The sequence below is a fragment of the Balaenoptera borealis genome (genome assembly GCF_965194805.1).
Source record: "Balaenoptera borealis genome assembly, chromosome: 1".
Classification (NCBI taxonomy): domain Eukaryota; kingdom Metazoa; phylum Chordata; class Mammalia; order Artiodactyla; family Balaenopteridae; genus Balaenoptera; species Balaenoptera borealis.
The window spans coordinates 33969457-33989175 of NC_138860.1; the positions used below are offsets into that span (position 1 = coordinate 33969457).

At 36.8% G+C, this 19719-nt stretch overlaps 2 protein-coding genes across 2 annotated transcripts in view; both read right to left on the reverse strand.

Moving 5' to 3' along the window:
* LOC309630696 (neurofascin) overlaps nt 1–19719 on the reverse strand; it is a 292900-nt gene that overhangs the window by 97579 nt on the left and 175602 nt on the right. The window lies entirely within an intron of this gene.
* LOC309614923 (uncharacterized protein) overlaps nt 1–19719 on the reverse strand; it is a gene marked incomplete at both ends in the record, with an annotated part of 112128 nt that overhangs the window by 22385 nt on the left and 70024 nt on the right. The window lies entirely within an intron of this gene.

The window sequence follows — 19719 nt, forward strand, 5'->3', positions numbered from 1 at the left end:
CTTTAGGAAAGGAAAAGAAAAGGCTTTGTGCTTTGCAGCTTGTTCATTCACTGGGAAATTACATCTTTGTCCACACCCATTTGGACAGTTTTACATAGCATAACAGCATCTTTGTTCACAGAAATTCAAAGCACTCTGCAAGAAATGGGACAGATTCTGCAAGGTGCCTAAGCATGCTGGACTTTGGGAAGGGAGGATCATCTCTCTCTTCATAAGATCATTATTGTGGCCTGACATCATAATCGAATTGCTGAATCCCTAGTCACCTGAAGGAGTTAAGCCATTTCTCAAAGAATCTCTCCTACACCCAAGGGAGAATTTACCCATAATTATCTCATTAATTTTTTTACTTAGGAGAACTATTATGTTTTTCTTCCCCATCTATAGATAATCAAACCAAGTTCACCGTAAATAAATTACCCATTAAAAGGAGATCTAATTTTAGTGTTAGGAGACATAGGTTTTAGGTCCTAGCTTGTTTTATCATTTTGCATGGATCACGTCCCTACATGTGACTCATTTTCTTCATCTGTTAAATGGGGAGAAGGTACAGGACAGTGGGTCAGACCACTAGACCATTAGTTGGCATTTCAAGGGTTCAAGTCCCAGGTCTGGTCCTTTGGGGCAATCATTTAGCCTTTCTCACTACAGATAACATATCTCACTTTATCATTTGCTTTAACATTAAAACGTGTCTGCAGAAAATGGTCACATCCACCTTTGTAGAGGGGAATGCGGCAATATCTATCAAAATAAGTATGCATTTCCTCTTTGTCCCAGTAGCCTCAGTTCTAGGAATCTTTTTGAAATATATCTTATATGATGCCCAAGTTGTGACCTACAGGATTATTGTCAAGTGAAAAAAAACACAACAGGAAAAAGTGTGCTTAATATGCTACGATTTATTTAAGAAAGGGAGAATGAATGCAAAGATATATATGTATTTGCTTATATTCTGAAAAGACAATAAAAGGATAAAGCATAAAATAAAATTTAAAGGACTTATAGGGAGGGGGAGGAATGAGGTGGAGGGAACAGGGATATTGAATATACCTTGTTTTGTGGATTTGCTTTGGAACATGTAAATATTTGACATAATTATAAGGAACAATATTTTTGAAAGAAATTCCCAAAATGAAAGTGTAGCAAATGAGTCTGTATGTCCAGCTGGTTGGCATAACTACACATAGAGAAATTAAAACACAGTAATTTGACTGTAAATCCTTGGAGGGATATACCCTAAGAATAAAAAGAATTGCCCCATTCCCCCAACCCCAAAATCCTAAACTGTTTTCAATAATCATATTATTGATGAAGCTATGTTATTATTATTGTTGTTGTTATTCTGAGACATTTGTATGTGTATTGTGGGATAAACCAAATGTGTAATAATATTTATATTACTGAAAAACAAGAATTTCCTATTGCAAGAAGATACAAATGTAAGCTTGATGAGATCAGGTTAAATTTTTGTAGTCCTGATTGTGAACTGGGAGTATCAGGATGAACTCCATATGTTTTATGTTACATCCATCCACACTCACACACACACACACACACACACACACACACACACACACACACACACACTGCCTAGCAAGGCCTAGAAACAAGGATCATCCTGGAAGGAATGAGTAACCCTAGCAATCAGATTATGAACTCTATATACCATCCCCCGCAAAGAAATCAGGCTTCCTTGGAGAAGGATCTGAAGCAGCAAATATATAAGATGAGCCTAGAACATCTTGTCACACCATAAAAGCAAACAAAGCATCAAAGATCACTAGAGTTGGGGGGACCTTCAAGGTGGTGGAGGAGTAAGACGTGGAGATCACCTTCCTGCCCACAAATACATCAAAAATACATCTCCATGTGGAACAACTCCTACAGAACACCTACTGAACGCTGGCAGAAGATCTCAGACTTCCCAAAAGATGCCTGAGGGCGACCTATATGCAGAGGCAGGGCCCAAACCAAAGCTGAACCCTGGGAACTGTGCGAACAAAGAAGAGAAAGGGAAATTTCTCTGTGCAGCCTCAGGAGCAGCGGATTAAACCCCACAATCAACTTGATGTACCCTGCATCTGTGCAATATCTGAAGAGACAATGAATGTTCCCAAAATTGAGGCGGTGGACTTTAGGAGCAACTGTAGGCTTGGGGTTTGCTGTCTGCGACTGATTCGTTTCTGATATTTATGTTTATCTTAGTTTAGTTTTTAGCGCTTGTTATCATTGTTGGATTTCTTTATTGGTTTGGTTGCTCTCTTCTTTTCTTTTAAAACTATTATTATTATTTTATGTTAATAATTTTTCTTTTTAATTTTTTTTCTTTTTTTTTTCCTCCCTTTTCTTCTGAGCTGTGTGGCTGACAGGCTCTTGGTGCTCCGGCCTGGTGTCAGGCCTGAGCCTCTGAGGTAGGAAAGCCAAGTTCAGGACACTGGACCACCAGAGACCTCCCGGCCCCATGTAATATCAATCAGCGAAAGCTGTCCCAGAGATCTCCATCTCAATGCTAAGACCCAGCTCCACCCAATGGCTAGCAAGCTCCAGGGCTGGATGCCCCATGCCAAACAACTAGTAAGACAGGAACACAACCCCACCCATTAGCAGAGAGGCTGCCTAAACTCATAAGAAGTTCACAGACACACCAAAACACACCACCGGACAGCCCTGCCCACCAGAGAGACAAGATCCAGCCCCACCCACCAGAACACAGGCACAAGTCCCCTCCACCAGGAAGCCTATACAAGGCACTGAACCAACCTCACCCACTGGGGGCAGATACCAAAAACAACGGGAACTATGAACCTGCAGCCTGCAAAAAGGAGACCCCAAACACAGTAAGTTAAACAAAATGAGAAGACAGAGAAATATGCAGCACATGAAGGAGCAAGGTAAAAACCCACCAGACCAGACAAATGAAGAGGAAATAGGCAGTCTATCTGAAAAAGAATTCAGAGTAATGATAGTAAAGATGATCCAAAATCTTGGAAAGAGAATGGAGAAAATACAAGAAATGTTTAACAAGGACCTAGAAGAATAAAGAGCAAACAAACAACGATGAACAACACAATAAATGAAATGAAAAATTCTCTAGAAGGAATCAGTAGCAGAATAACTGAGGCAGAAGAATGGATAAGTGACCTGGAAGATAAAATAGTGGAAATAACTACTGCAGAGCAGAAAAAAGAAAAAAGAATGGAAAGAATTGAGGACAGTCTCAGGGACCTCTGGGACAACATTAAATACACCAACATTCGAATTATAGGGGTCCCAGAAGAAGAAGAAGAAAAAAAGGGACTGAGAAAATATTTGAAGAGATTATAGTTGAAAACTTCCCAAACATGGGAAAGGAAATAGTCAATCAATTCCACGAAGTGCAGAGTGTCCCATACAGGACAAATCCAAGGAGAAACATGTCAAGACACATATTAATCAAACTATCAAAACTTAAATACAAAGAAAAAATATTAAAAGCAGCAAGGGAAAAGAAACAAATAACATACAAGGGAATCCCCATAAGGTTAACAGGTGATCTTTCAGCAGAAACTCTGCAAGCCAGAAGGGAGTGGCAGGACATATTTAAGGTGATGAAAGGGAAAACCTACAACCAAGATTACTCTACCCAGCAAGGATCTCATTCAGGTTCGATGGAGAAATTAAAACCTTTACAGACAAGCAAAGGTTAAGAGAATTCAGCACCACCAAACCAGCTTTACAACAAATGCTAAAGGAACTTATCTAGGCAGGAAACACAAGAGGAGGAAAAGACCTACAAAAACAAACCCAAAACAATTAAGAAAATGGTCATAGGAACATACATATTGATAATTACCTTAAATGTGAATGGATTAAATGCTCCAACCAAAAGACACAGGCTTGCTGAATGGATACAAAAACAAGACCCATCTATATGCTGTCTACAAGAGACCCACTTCAGACCTAGGGACACATACAGACTGAAAGTGAGAGGATGGAAAAAGATATTCCATGCAAATGGAAATCAAAAGAAAGCTGGAGTAGCAATTCTCATACCAGACAAAATAGACTTTAAAATAAAGACTATTATAAGAGACAAAGAAGGACATTACATAGTGATCAAGGGATCAATCCAAGAAGAAGATATAACAATTGTAAATATTTATGCACCCAACATAGGAGCACCTCAATACATAAGGCAAATGCTAACAGCCACAAAAGGGGGAATCAACAGTAACACAATAATTGTGGGGGACTTTAACACCCCACTTTCACCAATGGACAGATCATCCAAAATGAAAATAAATAAGGAAACACAAGCTTTAAATGACACATTAGACAAGATGGACTTAATTGATATTTATAGGACATTCCATCCAAAAACAACAGGATATACTTTCTTTTCAAGTGCTCATGGAACATTCTCCAGAATAGATCATATCTTGGGTCATAAATCAAGCCTTGGTAAATTTAAGAAAATTGAAATTGTATCAAGTATCTTTTCTGTCCACAACACTATGAGACTAGATATTAATTACAGGGAAAAAAACTGTAAAAAATACAAACACATGGATGCTAAACAATATGCTACTAAATAACCAAGAGATCACTGAAGAAATCAAAGAGGAAATCAAAAAATATCTAGAAACAAATGACAATGAAAACACGATGACCCAAAACCTATGGGATGCAGCAAAAGCAGTTCTAAGAGGGAAGTTTATAGCAATACAATCCTACCTCAAGAAACAACAAACATCTCAAATAAACAACCTAACCTTACACCTAAAGCAATTAGAGAAAGAAGAAGAAGAACAAAAAAACCCCCAAAGTTAGCAGAAGGAAAGAAATCATAAAGATCAGATCAGAAATAAATGAAAAAGAAATGAAGGAAACAATAGCAAAGATCAATAAAACGAAAAGCTGGTTCTTTGAGAAGATAAACAAAATTGATAAACCATTAGCCAGACTCATCAAGAAAAGAAGGGAGAAGACTCAAATCAACAGAATTAGAGACGAAAAAGGAGAAGTAATAGCTGACACTGCAGAAATAAAAAGGATCATGAGAGATTACTACAAGCAACTATATGTCAATCAAATGGACAACCTGGAAGAAATGGACAAATTCTTAGAAGAGCACAATCTTCTGAACTGAACCAGGAAGAAATAGAAAATATAAACAGACCAATCACAAGCACTGAAATTGAAACTGTGATTAAAAATCTTCCAACAAACAAAAGTCCAGGACCAGATAGCTTCACAGGTGAATTCTGCCAAACATTTAGAGAAGAACTAGCATCTATCCTTCTCAAACTCTTCCAAAATATAGCAGAGGAAGGAACACTCCCAAACTCATTCTATGAGGCCACCGTCACCCTGATACTAAAATCAGACAAAGATGTCACAAAAAAAGAAAACTACAGGCCAATATCACTGATGAACATAGAGGCAAAAATCCTCAACAAAATACTAGCAAACAGAATCCAACAACACATTAAAAGGATCATACACCACGATCAAATGAGGTTTATCCCAGGAATGCAAGGATTCTTCAATATACACAAATCAATCAATGTGATACACCCTATTAACAAATTGAAGGATAAAAACCATATGATCATCTCAGTAGATGCAGAAAAAGCTTTCAACAAAATTCAGCACCCATTTATGATAAAAACTCTCCATAAGGTAGGCACAGAGGGAACCTACCTCAACATAATAGAGGTCACATATGACAAACCCACAGCCAACACTGTTCTCAATGGTGAAAAACTGAAACCATTTCCTCTAAGATCAGGAACAAGCAAGGTTGCCCACTCTCACCACTATTAAACATAGTTTTGGAAGTTTTAGCCACAGCAATCAGAGAAGAAAAAGAAATAAAAGGAATCCAAATCGGAAAAGAATTAAAACTGTCACTGTTTGTAGATGACATGATACTATACATAGAGAATCCGAAAGATGCTACCAGAAAACTAGTAGAGTTAATCAATGAATTTGGTAAAGTAGCAGGATACAAAATTAATGCACAGAAATCTCTTGCATTCCTATACACTAACGATAAAAAATCTGAAAGAAAAATTAAGGAAACACTCCTATTTTCCATTGCAACAAAAAGAATAAAATACCTAGGGATAAACCTACCTAAGGAGACAAAAGACCTGTATGCAGAAAACTGTAAGACACTGATGAAAGAAATTAAAGACGATACAAACAGATGGAGAGATATACCACGTTCTTGGATTGGAAGAATCAACATTGTGAAAATCATTACACAACCCAAAGCAACGTACAGATTCAATGCAATCCCTATCAAATTACCAATGGCATTTTTCACAGAACTAGAACAAAAAATTTCAAAATTTGTATGGAAACACAAAAGACCCTGAATAGCCAAAGCAAGCTTGAGAAAGAAAAACAGAGCTGGAGGAATCAGGCTCCCTGACTTCAGACTAGGGGAACCTAGGGACAGGAGAGGAATAGAGACGCAGACGTAGAGAATGGACTTGAGGACACGGGGAGGCGGAAGGGTAATCTGGGACGTAGTGAGAGAGTAGCACTGACATATATACACTACCAAATGTAAAATAGATAGCTAGTGGGAAGCAGCTGCATAGCACAGGGGGATCAGCTCGGTGCTTTGTGACCACCTAGAGGGGTGGGATAGGGAGGGTGGGAGGGAGATGCAAGAGGGAGGGGATATGGGGATATATGTATACATATAGCTAATTCACTTTGTTATACAGCAGAAAGTAACACAACATTGTAAAGCAACTATACTCCAATAAAGATGTTAAAAAAAAAAAAGATTACTAGAGTTACGCCAAAAGGACTTGGAAGCTACCCAGCATAAGGTGTCCCTGGTCAAGTTGAGCATTAAAAAGCATCATGACTACAATAGGTTGAAACATAACAAATGTGTTTAAACATTTAAATCTTATAAATCCCTAATAATATTCTTTAAAACCCCAAATAACCCGTGAGTCACCTTTTAGGGATGTTAGGAATACACTTTATTATTTTAAAATCTGGTCAGTAAAGCAAAAGAGGGAGGAGTGGGTAGAGGTATCGCTGAGACAAGACTGGCCTTGTACTGATCATTGTTGAAGAGAGTGATAGATACATCAGGTTCATTATATTATTCTCTCTTCTTTGTAACACATTTTCAAAATAAAAATAAACTTTAAATGATAGAACAGGTTGAGAAATGAGAAATCTTAGAATGTCTTGAAACTCTTTAGAACCATAGTCATTTAATCCTAACAACAATCCTATATGGTGACCAAGGATATAGATATTATTATCCCCACCTTACCCTGGAGGAAATAAGTGTAAAGAATCCTTTGAGTCAGGATTCAAGCCCACATGTTCTTAGCCCAAAGGCTCACTATTTCAGAGTTGCCTCTTTAATATTCTCATCTTTTATATCTGCATTAATAAAACTTTCCTTGCCTATGTGAGGCTAATGGGAGGCTGCAATGAGAAAAGTACTTGGAAAACAAATCTTTGTATAAATATTTTACTGTCATTTGAAAATTGGGGATAAGATCTGCCCTATGCGGTTGCTGTGAGGATCCACTGAGAACTGTGATTTGAAGATAGATAGACAGATATCAAGAGAGAGAAACAGAAAACCCTCAAAGATGAGTGAGGTTGCAATTACCCTGATACCTCTATCATCACTCACAGGACTTCAGGGTTAAATGAGAAGTGCAGCTTCAAACCCAGGGTCTAGACTCTCCAGCTGACCCAGGGATAGGAAGGTTCCAGGAGGGACACCTGATGCTCTGGGGACGATCAGAGATCAAGAAAGACACCTGATACCCTGCAAGCTGCAAGAAGAGCAGCTCTGAGGCCCAGCTGGGTGGGGACCATGGTCAGGTTGCTGGGCATCTCAGGCACTGCCTCCAGGTTCCAGAAGGTCAGACACCTGCTCTCTCTCGGTGTTCATATCTTAATGTCTGCCTGGAGAGTACCTACAGATCTCTTCTCAGCAAATGTTCATTCTCAGATTGTCCTTCCCTCTGCCACAGAAGAAAAGTGGGTCTGGGGACTCTCTAAGACTTTTTCACCTTGGAATTCCATGATTCTATAAATGCTTATTTCTGAAGAAGTACAAAGTCAAACTTGTCCTGAGTCCTGGTTCATGTGCTCCCTCTCTCTGGATATTTAGTCTGAGCTCAGGGAACAAGAACTCTCTCTGTCTCTGCCTCTTGCTTGAGGTTCTTACTTAAACATTTAAAAAATTACTTTATTTGTTTTTTGAATAGGTAACCCCTTCACATGACATGAAACTCAAAAGATACAAGAGTGTATAGTAGAAGTATAGTATATATAAGTAAATTTCCCTCCCAATCTTGTCCTGCAGTTTCCTAGTCCCACTGAGCCCCTCTCCCCGACCAGCCACTCTTACCAGTCTCTTGTGTATCCTTCCAGAGACGTACATGCATACATAGATACACTTTAAAAATTATAGCATACTATACAAATTTTCTCCTAACTTGCCTTTTTCAGTTAATTTCTTAGATGTCTTTTTATATTAGTTCATATGAAACTGCTTTATTACTTTTAGCAGCTGTATAGTATTCCATTGTATGAACATATAATAATTTACTCAACCCTCTACTGATAGACATTTAGGATGTTTGTAATCCCTGGATGTAGAAAATTGCTGCAATACATATCTTTGGATAAATATGATTTCTCTCATTTGCAAGATTATTTTTAGGGTAAATTCTTGGATGCAGAATTCTTAGGTCAAAGGGAATGTGGCTAAATTGTTCTCTATGAAAGTTTTCACAACTTAAACTCCCACCAGCAATTTATAAAAGTTCCTGTTTTCCTTCTCCAACATGCTGTTGTTATTATTATTTTTTAATTTTAACCATCTGATGCACAGAAATTGGTGTCCCTTTGTGGTTCTCTTACTATAGTGAGGTTGAGTACTTTTCTTTTCTTTGAATTATTGTATTCTTTGCCCAGTTCTCTACTGGGTAGTTGGTTTATTCTTATCAGTTTGAAGGAACTCTATTTTTTAGGAAAATTACCCCTTTATTTATAAGAGGAGCTGCAAACTGTCCATATCATTATTATTATTTTTCTTAATTAATTAATTTATTATTTATTTATTTTTGGCAGTGTTGGGTCTTCGTTTCTGTGCGAGGGCTTTCTCTAGTTGCAGCAAGTGGGGGCCACTCTTCATTGCGGTGTGCGGGCCTCTCACTATTGCAGCCTCTCTTGCTGTGGAGCACAGGCTCCAGATGCGCAGGCTCAGTAGTTGTGGCTCACGGGCCTAGTTGCTCTGCGGCATGTGGGATCTTCCCAGACCAGGGCTCGAACCCGTGTCCCCTGCATTAGCAGGCGGATTCTCAACCACTGCGCCACCAGGGAAGCCCATATCATTATTTTTATCCTGACTTTATTTATGGTGTTTTGCCATGCAAAAAAGTTTTTTCATAGTTATAGATCTTTGTCATTGTTTTTGTCATACTTAGGCCTCTTATTTCAAGAATATTTTTAAGTATTCCTATGTTTTCTTTAGCATTTCTATAGTTTAATATTTATGTTTCAATCTTCTATTCATCTGGAAATTACTTTGAAATCATAGGAGGGAGGACTATAACTTTATAAATATATAAGATGGCTTTCCCAACACCATGTACTGAAGAATTCACATTTTACCCTTTGATTTGAAATGCCCTTTTTTTTTTTCATATATTAAACCCCCTTATGTGTTTGGGTCTATTCCTGGATTTTCTCTTCCACTCATCTATTTATCTCTTCATATGCAGGTACCACACACTTTTAATTACTGTAGTTTATTTGATTTGATTTTTAAGAATTTTCCTGTTTATTTTTGCTTTTTTTTTTCACATGAACTACAAAATCAGATTCTCTAGTTTTTTTTTTAATCAGATGGTATTTAAAAAAATCATATTAAAATTATAAATTAACTTAGAGAGAATTGACATATTTATGATGTTGAATCTACTTAAGAATGTGACATACCTTAAATTTGTTTAAATTTTCTTTGGGGTTTTTCAACTACATTTTGAAGTTTTCTCATATAGATTATATACATTCTTGTTATATTTATTATTATGCATTTGATCTTTCATTAAGCTATTTTAAAGAACTGTTTTAGGGACTTCCCTGGTGGCGCAGTCATTAAGAATCCACCTGCCAATGCAGGGGACACAGGTTCGATCCCTGGTCTGGGAAGATCCCACATGCCGCGAAGCAACTAAGCCCGTGAGCCACAACTACTGAGCCCGCGCTCTAGAGCCCATGAGCCACAACCACTGAGCCCGCGTGCCACAACTACTGAAGCCCACGTGCCTAGAGCCCGTGCTCTGCAACAAGAAAAGCCACCTCAATGAGAAGCCCGCACACCGCAATGAAGAGTAGCCCCCACTCGCCGCAGCTAGAGAAAGCCTGCACGCAGCAACAAAGACCCAATGCAGCCAAAAATTAATAAAATTTTAAAAAAAGAATTGTTTTATATTAATTTTGAATTCCACTATTTTGAATTTTATTTCCTAAATAATCCATCATTCAAAGGGAAAGCTTCAAGGGAAATTAAAAAAATACATTGAACTGAATGAAAATTAAAATACAACATATCCAAATCTGTGGGACACAGCTAAAGCAGTGCTGAAGGGAAATTTATAGCACTAAATACATATGTTAAAAAAAAAAGGAAAAGTTTCAAATCAGTAGTATAAGGTTCCACTTCAAGAAAGTAGAAAAAGAGGAGCAAAATAAACCCAAAGCAAGCAGAATGAAGGAAATAAAAAACAGAAATTAATGAAATAGAAAACAAAAACAATAGAAAAAAATCAATGAAATAAACTGGTTCTTTGAAAAGGTTAATATGATTGACAAACCTCTAGCAAAACTGAAGAAGAAAAAAAAGAGAGATGACACAGTTGCCAACATCAGGAATGAAAAAAGCGAATGTCATTACAGACCCTGCAGACATCAAAAGAATACTAAGAAAATACTATGAACAATTCCACACTCATAAATTAAAAAACTTAGTTGAAATGGAACAATTCTTTGAAAAACACAAACTACCACAGTCCTCAGTAGGTACTAGATAATTTGAATAGGTTTATAATCATTAAAGAAGTTGAACTCATAATTTTAAAATTCCCCAAAGAGAAATCTCCAGGCACAGATTCTTTCACTAGAGAATTTTAACAAACTCTTAAAGATAATCAACACCAATTCTATAAAATCTCTTCCAAACTACAGAAGAGGAGAGGACACTTCCGAATTCACTTGATGTAGCCAGTGTTATCCTGATACCAAAATCAAACGAAGACAGTATAAGAAAGAAAGAAAGAGAGAGAGAGAGAAAGAAAGAAAGAAAGAAAGAAAGGAAGGAAGGAAGGAAGAAAGAGGAAGGAAGGAAGGAAAAAAAATTAGCAGACCAATAATACCTCTCATGAATATAGATACAAAAATCCTTAACAAAATATTAGCAAATAGAATTCAGCAATATATAAAAAGAATTATACACCATGACCAAGTAGGGTTCATTCCAGGGATGTAAGGCTGGTTTAATATTCTAAAATCAATCAATGTAATCTACCATATTAACAAGCTAAAGAAGAAAAACACATGACCATATCAATCAATGAAGAAAAAGCATTTGACAAAATTCAACACCCAGTCATGATAAAGAAAAAAAGTCTCAGAAACATAGGAAGTGAGAGAAAATTCCTCAACTTGATTTTTAAAAATCTACAAAAATCCACAGCTAACATACTTAATGGTGAAAAGCTGAATGCTTTCTCCCCTAAAACTGGAGACAAGGCAAGGATGTCTACTTTCACCACTCTTATTCAACATAGTGCTGGACGTTTTAGCCATTGGAATAAGACAAGAAAAGGAAATAAAGGGCGTACAAGTCAGAATGGAAGAAATAAAACTGTTTCTATGTACTGATAACATGATGGTCTATGTAAAAAATCCCAAGAAAACTACAAAAAATTGTCTTAGAACTGGAGCCATCAAAGTCTCAGGATACAAGGTAAACACACAAAAATCAATTGTATTTCTGTATATAAGCAATGAACCCATGGAAAAATTTAAAATACCACTTACAGTCCCTCAAAAAAATAAATACCTAAGTATAAAATGAACAAAACATGTACAGGACTTGTATGCTGAAAACTACTGATGAAGTAAATCAAAGATCTAAATAAATGGAGAGACATATCATGTTCATGGATTGGAAGACTCAATGCAGTAAACATGCAAATTCTCCCCAAATTGATACACTGGTTTAAAGCAACCTTTATCAAAATTCCAAGATTTTTAGTAGATATAGACAGATTATTCTAAAATTTATATGGGAATACAAAAGAACTAGAATAGCTAAAATAATTTTGAAAAAGAAGAAAAATGGGAAAAATCAGGCTACCCAATTGAAAGACTCATTATATAGCTACAGTAATCAAAACTATGTGGTATTGGTGGAGGAACAGACACATAGTTCAATGGAACAGAATTGAAAACACAGAAATAGCCCAACACAAATATGCTCAACTGATTTTTGACAAAGAGGCCAAAGCAATCGAGGAAGATAGCCTTTTCAATAAATGGTGCTGGAGGAACTGGACATCCATAGGATCCACAGGCTAAAAAAAAAAAATTCTTAACCCAAGTCCTTATACAAAAATGGGCTCCAAATGGATGGTGGACTTAAAATGTAAAACTATAAAACTTGTAGAATAAATACAAGAGAAAATCTAGGCAAACAGTTCTTAGATTTGATGCCAAAAGCAAGATCCATAGAAGCGAAAATTGATAAACTAGACTTCAAAATTTAAAACTTTGCTTTTCAGGAGATAAGAGTGGGAGAAACCACGCATATGACAAAGAACTAGCTCTTTGTCACAGAATATAACTAGGATATAAAATAAAGAACCTAAAAACTCGGCAGTAAAGATGCAAACAACCCAATTAGGATATGGCCAAAGTCATGGTAAAGACACTTCACTGAAGTAGATATTCAGATGGCAAATAAGCACTTGAAAAGATATTCAACATCATTAACCATCAGGGAAATGCAAATTAAAACCACAATAAAAAGAAAAACCCAGTGAGATATCACTACACATCTATCAGAATGACTAAAATAAAAAACAGTGACAACAGCAAATGCTGACAAGAGGTGGAAAAACTAGATCACTCATACATTGCTGGTGGAAATGTAAAATGGTACGTCCAGCCTAGAACACAGTTCGGCAGTTTCTTAAAAAGAAAAACTACACATGTAACTATCATGTAACCCAGCAAATGCACTTCTGGGCATTTATCCCAGAGAAATAAAGACTTATGTTCATACCAAAACCTGTACAAGAATGTTTATAGTGGCTTTATTCATAATAGCCCAAAACTGGAAACAACTCAGGTATCCTTTAATGGATGAATGGTTAAACAAAACAGCAGTATGTCCACATCATGGGACACTACCCAGCAATAAAAAGGAAAGAACTATTGAAACATACATTAACTTAGATAAATCTCCAGAGAATTATGCTGAGTGAAAAAAGTCAACCCAAAAGGTTAAAGTGTGTAATTCCATTTATATAACATTCTGGAAATGACAAAATTATGGAAATGCAGAACAGATTTGTGGTTGCCATGGGTTAAGGAAGGGGGGTGGTGATGGGAGGAGGTGGGTGTGGCTATAAGAGGTCAACAAGAGGTATCTTTGTAGTGATGGAAGTGTTTTTTATCTTGACAGTATATCGTCAATATCCTAGTTTTGCAAGGTGTTACTACTGGCGGAACCTGGGCAAACTGTATAAATGATCTCTCTGTATTATTTGCTGTAACTGCATATGAATCTATAATTGTCTCAAAATTTAAAAATTAATTAAAAATAGTTTTCAGCTGATTCCTTTTGAATTCCATGTAAATAATTATATCACCTGTAAATAATTATAATATCTCCTCATTTCCAATTTTTATACCTCATTTCTTTCTTTTGGCAGATTCAACTTAATGTTAGGCATAGGAAAACAAATTAGGAAAGAAAAATCTGCTATCATATAAAGTAATACAAACTGGATGGAAATAATTTTTTAACATATTCTCATTACAGGCTAGCACAGATTACAGAATTTTGACAGTATTTCTAAAACCTAGATGTATTTAAAAGCGATTGCTCCTCAGAACAAATTGCCCAATGCTAAGAGCATCATGAATGTTCAAAAATGACATTTCCAAGAAAAGAGATTCGTTAGCCTTCCTTGATAACTTGCTTCACTAAGTGGGTCTCACATTCCAAATGAGCAAAAAAAATCCCACTAAAATCCGACACTGTTATTTCAGTACAGCTGGACCTGCATTCTGAAGCCATCAGCAAGAGGAAAAAGAGGTTCTCTAAATGCAAGAAAGATGGGCATTCACTCTGGAAAGTTCCAGACAGATGTGAGCACTCTCACTCACAGTTTCAGCAAAGTTAGACCAGTCAAACAGAACAGTAAACAATGTGGAGAAACATTATCTTCAAAATGTGCCCAGGGTAGAGGGGTAGAGGATCAAGAGGTACAAACCATTACGTATAAAATAAGCCACAAGGATATGTTGTACAACACAGGGAATATAGCCAATATTTTACAGTAACTATAAATGGAGTATAACCTTTAAAAATTGTGAACCACTATATTGTACACCTGTAACTTATACAATATTGTACATCAATTATGCTTCATTTTAAAAATGTGCCCAGAGTGATTGCTGGTGATAGTGGGGAGGCCAGCATCAAGTGGGCCCCTGCAGCTCTGCCTGCTGCATAGTAAGGGGAGGAACAACCAGGAGAGGCTAGAGGGGTCTGCACAGCCACTGGAAAGACACTGGTAAGAGAACAAAATGACAAGCCACAGACTGAGAGAAAATGTTTGAAAAACATAAATCTGATAAAGGGATGGTTGCAGAATATACAATGAATTCTCAACTGAATAATAAGAAAACAAACAACCCAATAAAAAATAAGCAAAAGATCTAAACAGATCTTCACCAAAGAAGATATATTTGGCAAATAAGCACTCAAAAAGATGTTCAACACCCTTAGTCATTAGGGAGGTGCAAATTAAAACCACAATGAGATACCATGAGATACCATTATATACCTGTTAGAATAATAGCGCAAAAAACCCCCAAAACTAAAAACCTTACAATACCATGTGCTGGTGAGGATGTGAACTGAAACTTGCATACATTGCTGGTGGGAATAAAAAAATAGTACAGCTACTTTGGAAAACAGTTTGGCAGATTCTCAGAAAGTGAAACATACAGTTACCATATAACCCAGTAATCCCACTCCTAGGTATTCACCAAAGAGAAATGAATATATATGTCTACACAAAAACCTACATGTGAAAATGTATAGCGAGTTTATTCATAATTGCCAAAAACTAGAAATAAGCCAAATATCTGTCAACAGGAGAGTGGATAAATAAACTGTGGTACATAATACTATGGAATACTGCTTACCAATAAAAAGAAATGATCTACTAATACATGCAGCAAATCAGAGGCATCCCCAGTGCATTGTTAAGTAAAAGAAGCCAGTCTCAAAAGACTACATCCTATATGATTTCATTTATATGACATTTTAGGAAATGCATACTCTAGGGACATAATAAAGATCAGTAGTTACCAGAAGCTGGGATTGGGGGGTAGAAGATTAACAAAAAAGGGGTACATGAGAACTTTATGGAATGATGGAAATGCTCTGTATTTTGATTACAGTGGTGGTTACATAACTGTATGTGTTTGTAATATTCATAGGACTGTACACCTAACAAAAGTGAATTTTATTCTATCTAAGTTATACCTCAATAGACCCAACTTGGGGAAAAAACCTCTTAAGGTATGGGAAAAGACAAATTAAAACCTAGGAGAAGATATTGGATATACACATCTGACAAAGGATTACCTTCAAGAATATATAAATAAGTTCTATAAGTAAATAAGAGGATAAACAATCCAATAGAAAGATGGCTAATAAACATATTGATGATTGGGAAATGCAAATCAAGACCATAATGAGATACCAATTTACACTCATTCGATTTGCAAAAATTATTAAATCTGATGATATCAAGTGCTGAAAGAGGAACAGAAAATAACAGTGTTGGTGAGGATGTGGAGAAACGGGAACCCTCTTACATTGCTGGTGGGAATGTAAGATGGTGCAGCCTTTATGGAAAACAGCATGGTGGTTCCTCAAAAAATTAAAAACAGAATTATCATATGATCTGGCGATTCCACTTTTGGGTATATATAAAAAAGAATTGAAAGCAAGGTCTCAAAGAAATATCTGCACATCCATGTTCACAGCAGCATTATTTAAGATAGCCAAAAGGTGGAAGCAACCCAAGCATTCATCAACAGATGAATGGATTAACAAAATGTGGTATAAACATACAATGGAATATTATTCAGCCTTAAAAAGGAAGGGGATTCTAACGTGTGCTACAACATGGATAAACTTTGAGGATACTATGTAAATTGAAATAAGTCAGTCACAAAAGGACAAATACTGTATGATTCCACTTATATGAGGTACCTAAAGTAGTCAGATTTCATGGAGACGTAAGTAGAATGGTGGTTGCCGGGGGAGGAGGGATGGGGAGCTGTTCTTTAATGGGTACAGGCTTTCAGTTTTGCAAGATGAAAAGAGTTCCGAAGACTAGTTGTACAACAATGTGAATGTACTTAACACTACAGAGCTGCACACTTAAAAATGGTTTAAATGGTAAATTTTATGTCATGTATATCTTACTACAATTAAAAAAAGAAAGATAATGATTACTTCTGGTAGTGGGGGAGGTGGAGAGAACAGCTGAATGGTTGTAGTGGGACCATAAGATTAGATATTTGCTATTCTCAAAGTCCTACTTTTTGCAGTAGGTGGTAGATTTGCAGGTACTTACAATATTACTATAGATAAGTAGGTACAAAAATAGCCAATTAGGAAAGAAAGCAGGTAGCAAGGAAGGAAGGTAAGAAGGAAGGAAGGGGGGAAGGAGGGAGAGAAGGAATAAAAGAGAGAAGAGAAACAGCAGGGCATGCATGGACCAATGATGAGAATTAATCATGAATCAAGGATTATAATTAATCCAATGCTGTGTACCTAAGGTTCTCCCCCGCAGAAGTCTGTTCCAATGGGTCAAAGGAATCCTAGATTACCTAAAATGAAAGGATCTCAGAAATCTCTAATTGAATTCCATCATTCAATGTGATGAGAAAAGTGATGCAGAAATAGATGAGAAATGTGAATAACGCTCAGAGATGTTCAATGATCTCTCTGTCACACAGCTATCTACATTCTAATCCTTTCTCAGCCATGTTTGTTAAAACAGGCAGCAGCAATGAGGGCAAATTAAGAACAGACAACCATTCTCACACTAACCATCACTTTTAATCCTTACAACATTCCTATAAGGAAGGCATCATTATCCTGATTTTACACATTAGAAATCTGAAGCCTAGTGATGTTAAAAAAAAAACAAAAACTTGTCTAGCATCTCTCAGCTGGTGAGTGGCAGAGCCAAGACTCAAACCCAGGTTGGTGGGTGTCTCCAGAGCCCACACTCCTTTGATGCCACGTGGAAGCCTAGTTCACAGCAATAAAGCAAGATTCCAACTACTACTTTGTGAATGGCCCTGGATTTCTTTTAAAAGTTCTCTTTGTGATTATATCAGAAAATTGTCATTATGCCCAAGGGGGAAAAGGGGTATAATTACACTTGGTTTATATATTCCATATGTCTTGGTTTTAAAATATACCATGAATGAGAGACAAATTTGTAATGGTAACATGACCTTGCCAGAGAAATGTTTTGATTTATAGAAAACTCTTCTTAAAGAAGATAAAGTAGGTATGTCATAGCAATTGGACCCCTAGTTCTGTGACTAGAACCTAGGAAGAAATGCTCCAGTGAAAGATAGGCTCCTGCTTCAGATGGAAGAGACTTGGAAAAGATCACAAACTGGTAGACAGGAGGGGGTGAGGGCAGCACTCTACAAAGGCTGAGCCATCATCAGGGATGTGGGAAGCACCCTGAGTCTTTGACTACCAACTGGGCCTCAACGACATGCTTCACAGAACAAGCTAACAAGTGAAAATGGGAATCTGACTCTATCAAATTATCCATGACATTTTTCACAGAACTAGAAAAAATAATCCAAAAATTTATATGGAATCATAAAAGACCCAGAATTGCCAAAGCAATCCTGAGGAACAAAAACAAAGCAGAAGATATAACTCTCCAGACTTCAGACAATACTACAAAGCTACAGTAATCAAAACTGTGGTATGGGAACAAAAACAGACATACGGATCAATGGAACAGAATATAGAGAGCCCAGAAACAAATCCACACACCTATGGTCAATTAATTTTCGACAAAGGAGGTAAGAATATAAAATGGGAAAAAGACAGTCTCTTCAGCAAGTGTGCTGGGAAAGTTGGAGAGCCGCATGTAAATCAATGAAGTTAGAACACACCCTCACACCATGCACAAAAATAAACTCAAAATGGCTTAAAGACTTAAATATAAGACATGACACCATAAAACTCCTAGAAGAGCGCATAGGCAAAACATTCTCTGACATAAATCGTACCAATGTTTTCTTAGGTCAGTCTCCCAAGGCAATAGAAATAAAAACAAACAAAAACAAATGGGACCTAGTCAAACTTACAAGCTTTTGCATAGCAAAGGAAACCATAAAAAAACCTAAAAGACAACCTACAGAATGGGAGAAAATATTTGCAAATGAGGCGACTGACAAGGGCTTAATCTCCAAAATATACAAACAGCTCATACAACGCAACAACAAAAAAAACTAACAACCCAATAGAAAAATGGGCAGAAGACCTAAATAGACATTTCTCCAAAGAAGACAAACAGATGGCCTGTAGGCCCATGAAAAGATGCTCAACATCACTAATTATTAGAGAAATGCAAATCAAAACTACAATGAGGTGTCACCTCACACCAGTCAGAATGGCCATCATTAAAAAGTCTACAAATAACAAATGCTGGAGAGGGTGTGAAGAAAAGGGAACCCTCCTGCACCGTTGGTGGGAGTGTTAAGTTGGTGCAGCCACTACGCAAAACAGTATGGAGGATCCTTAAAAAACCAAAAATATGATCCAGCAATGCCACTCCTGGGCATATACCTGGACAAAACTATAATTCAAAATGATATGCACCCCTATGTTCATAGCAGCACTATTCACAACAGCCAAAACATGGAAACAACCTAAATGTCCATCGACAGATGAATGGATAAAGAAGATGTGGTTCATATATATAATGGAATATTACTCTGCCATAAAAAGAACAAAATAATGCCATTTGCAGCAACATGAATGCAACTAGAGATTATCACACTAAGTAAAGTAAGCCAGAAAGAGAAAGACAAATACCGTATCATATCACTTATGTGTGGAATCTAAAATATGGCACAAATGAACCTATCTACAAAACAGAAACAGACTCACAAGGAGATCAGACTTGTGGTTGACAAGGTGGGGGGTGGGGCGGGGAGGGAGAGGGATGGACTGGGAATTCAGGACTGGTAGATGCAAACTATTACATTTAGAATGGATAAACAACAAGGTCCTACTGTAGAGCACAGGGAACTGTATCTAATCTCCTGGGATAAACCATAATGGAAAAGAATATTAAAAAAAGAATGTATATATGTGTA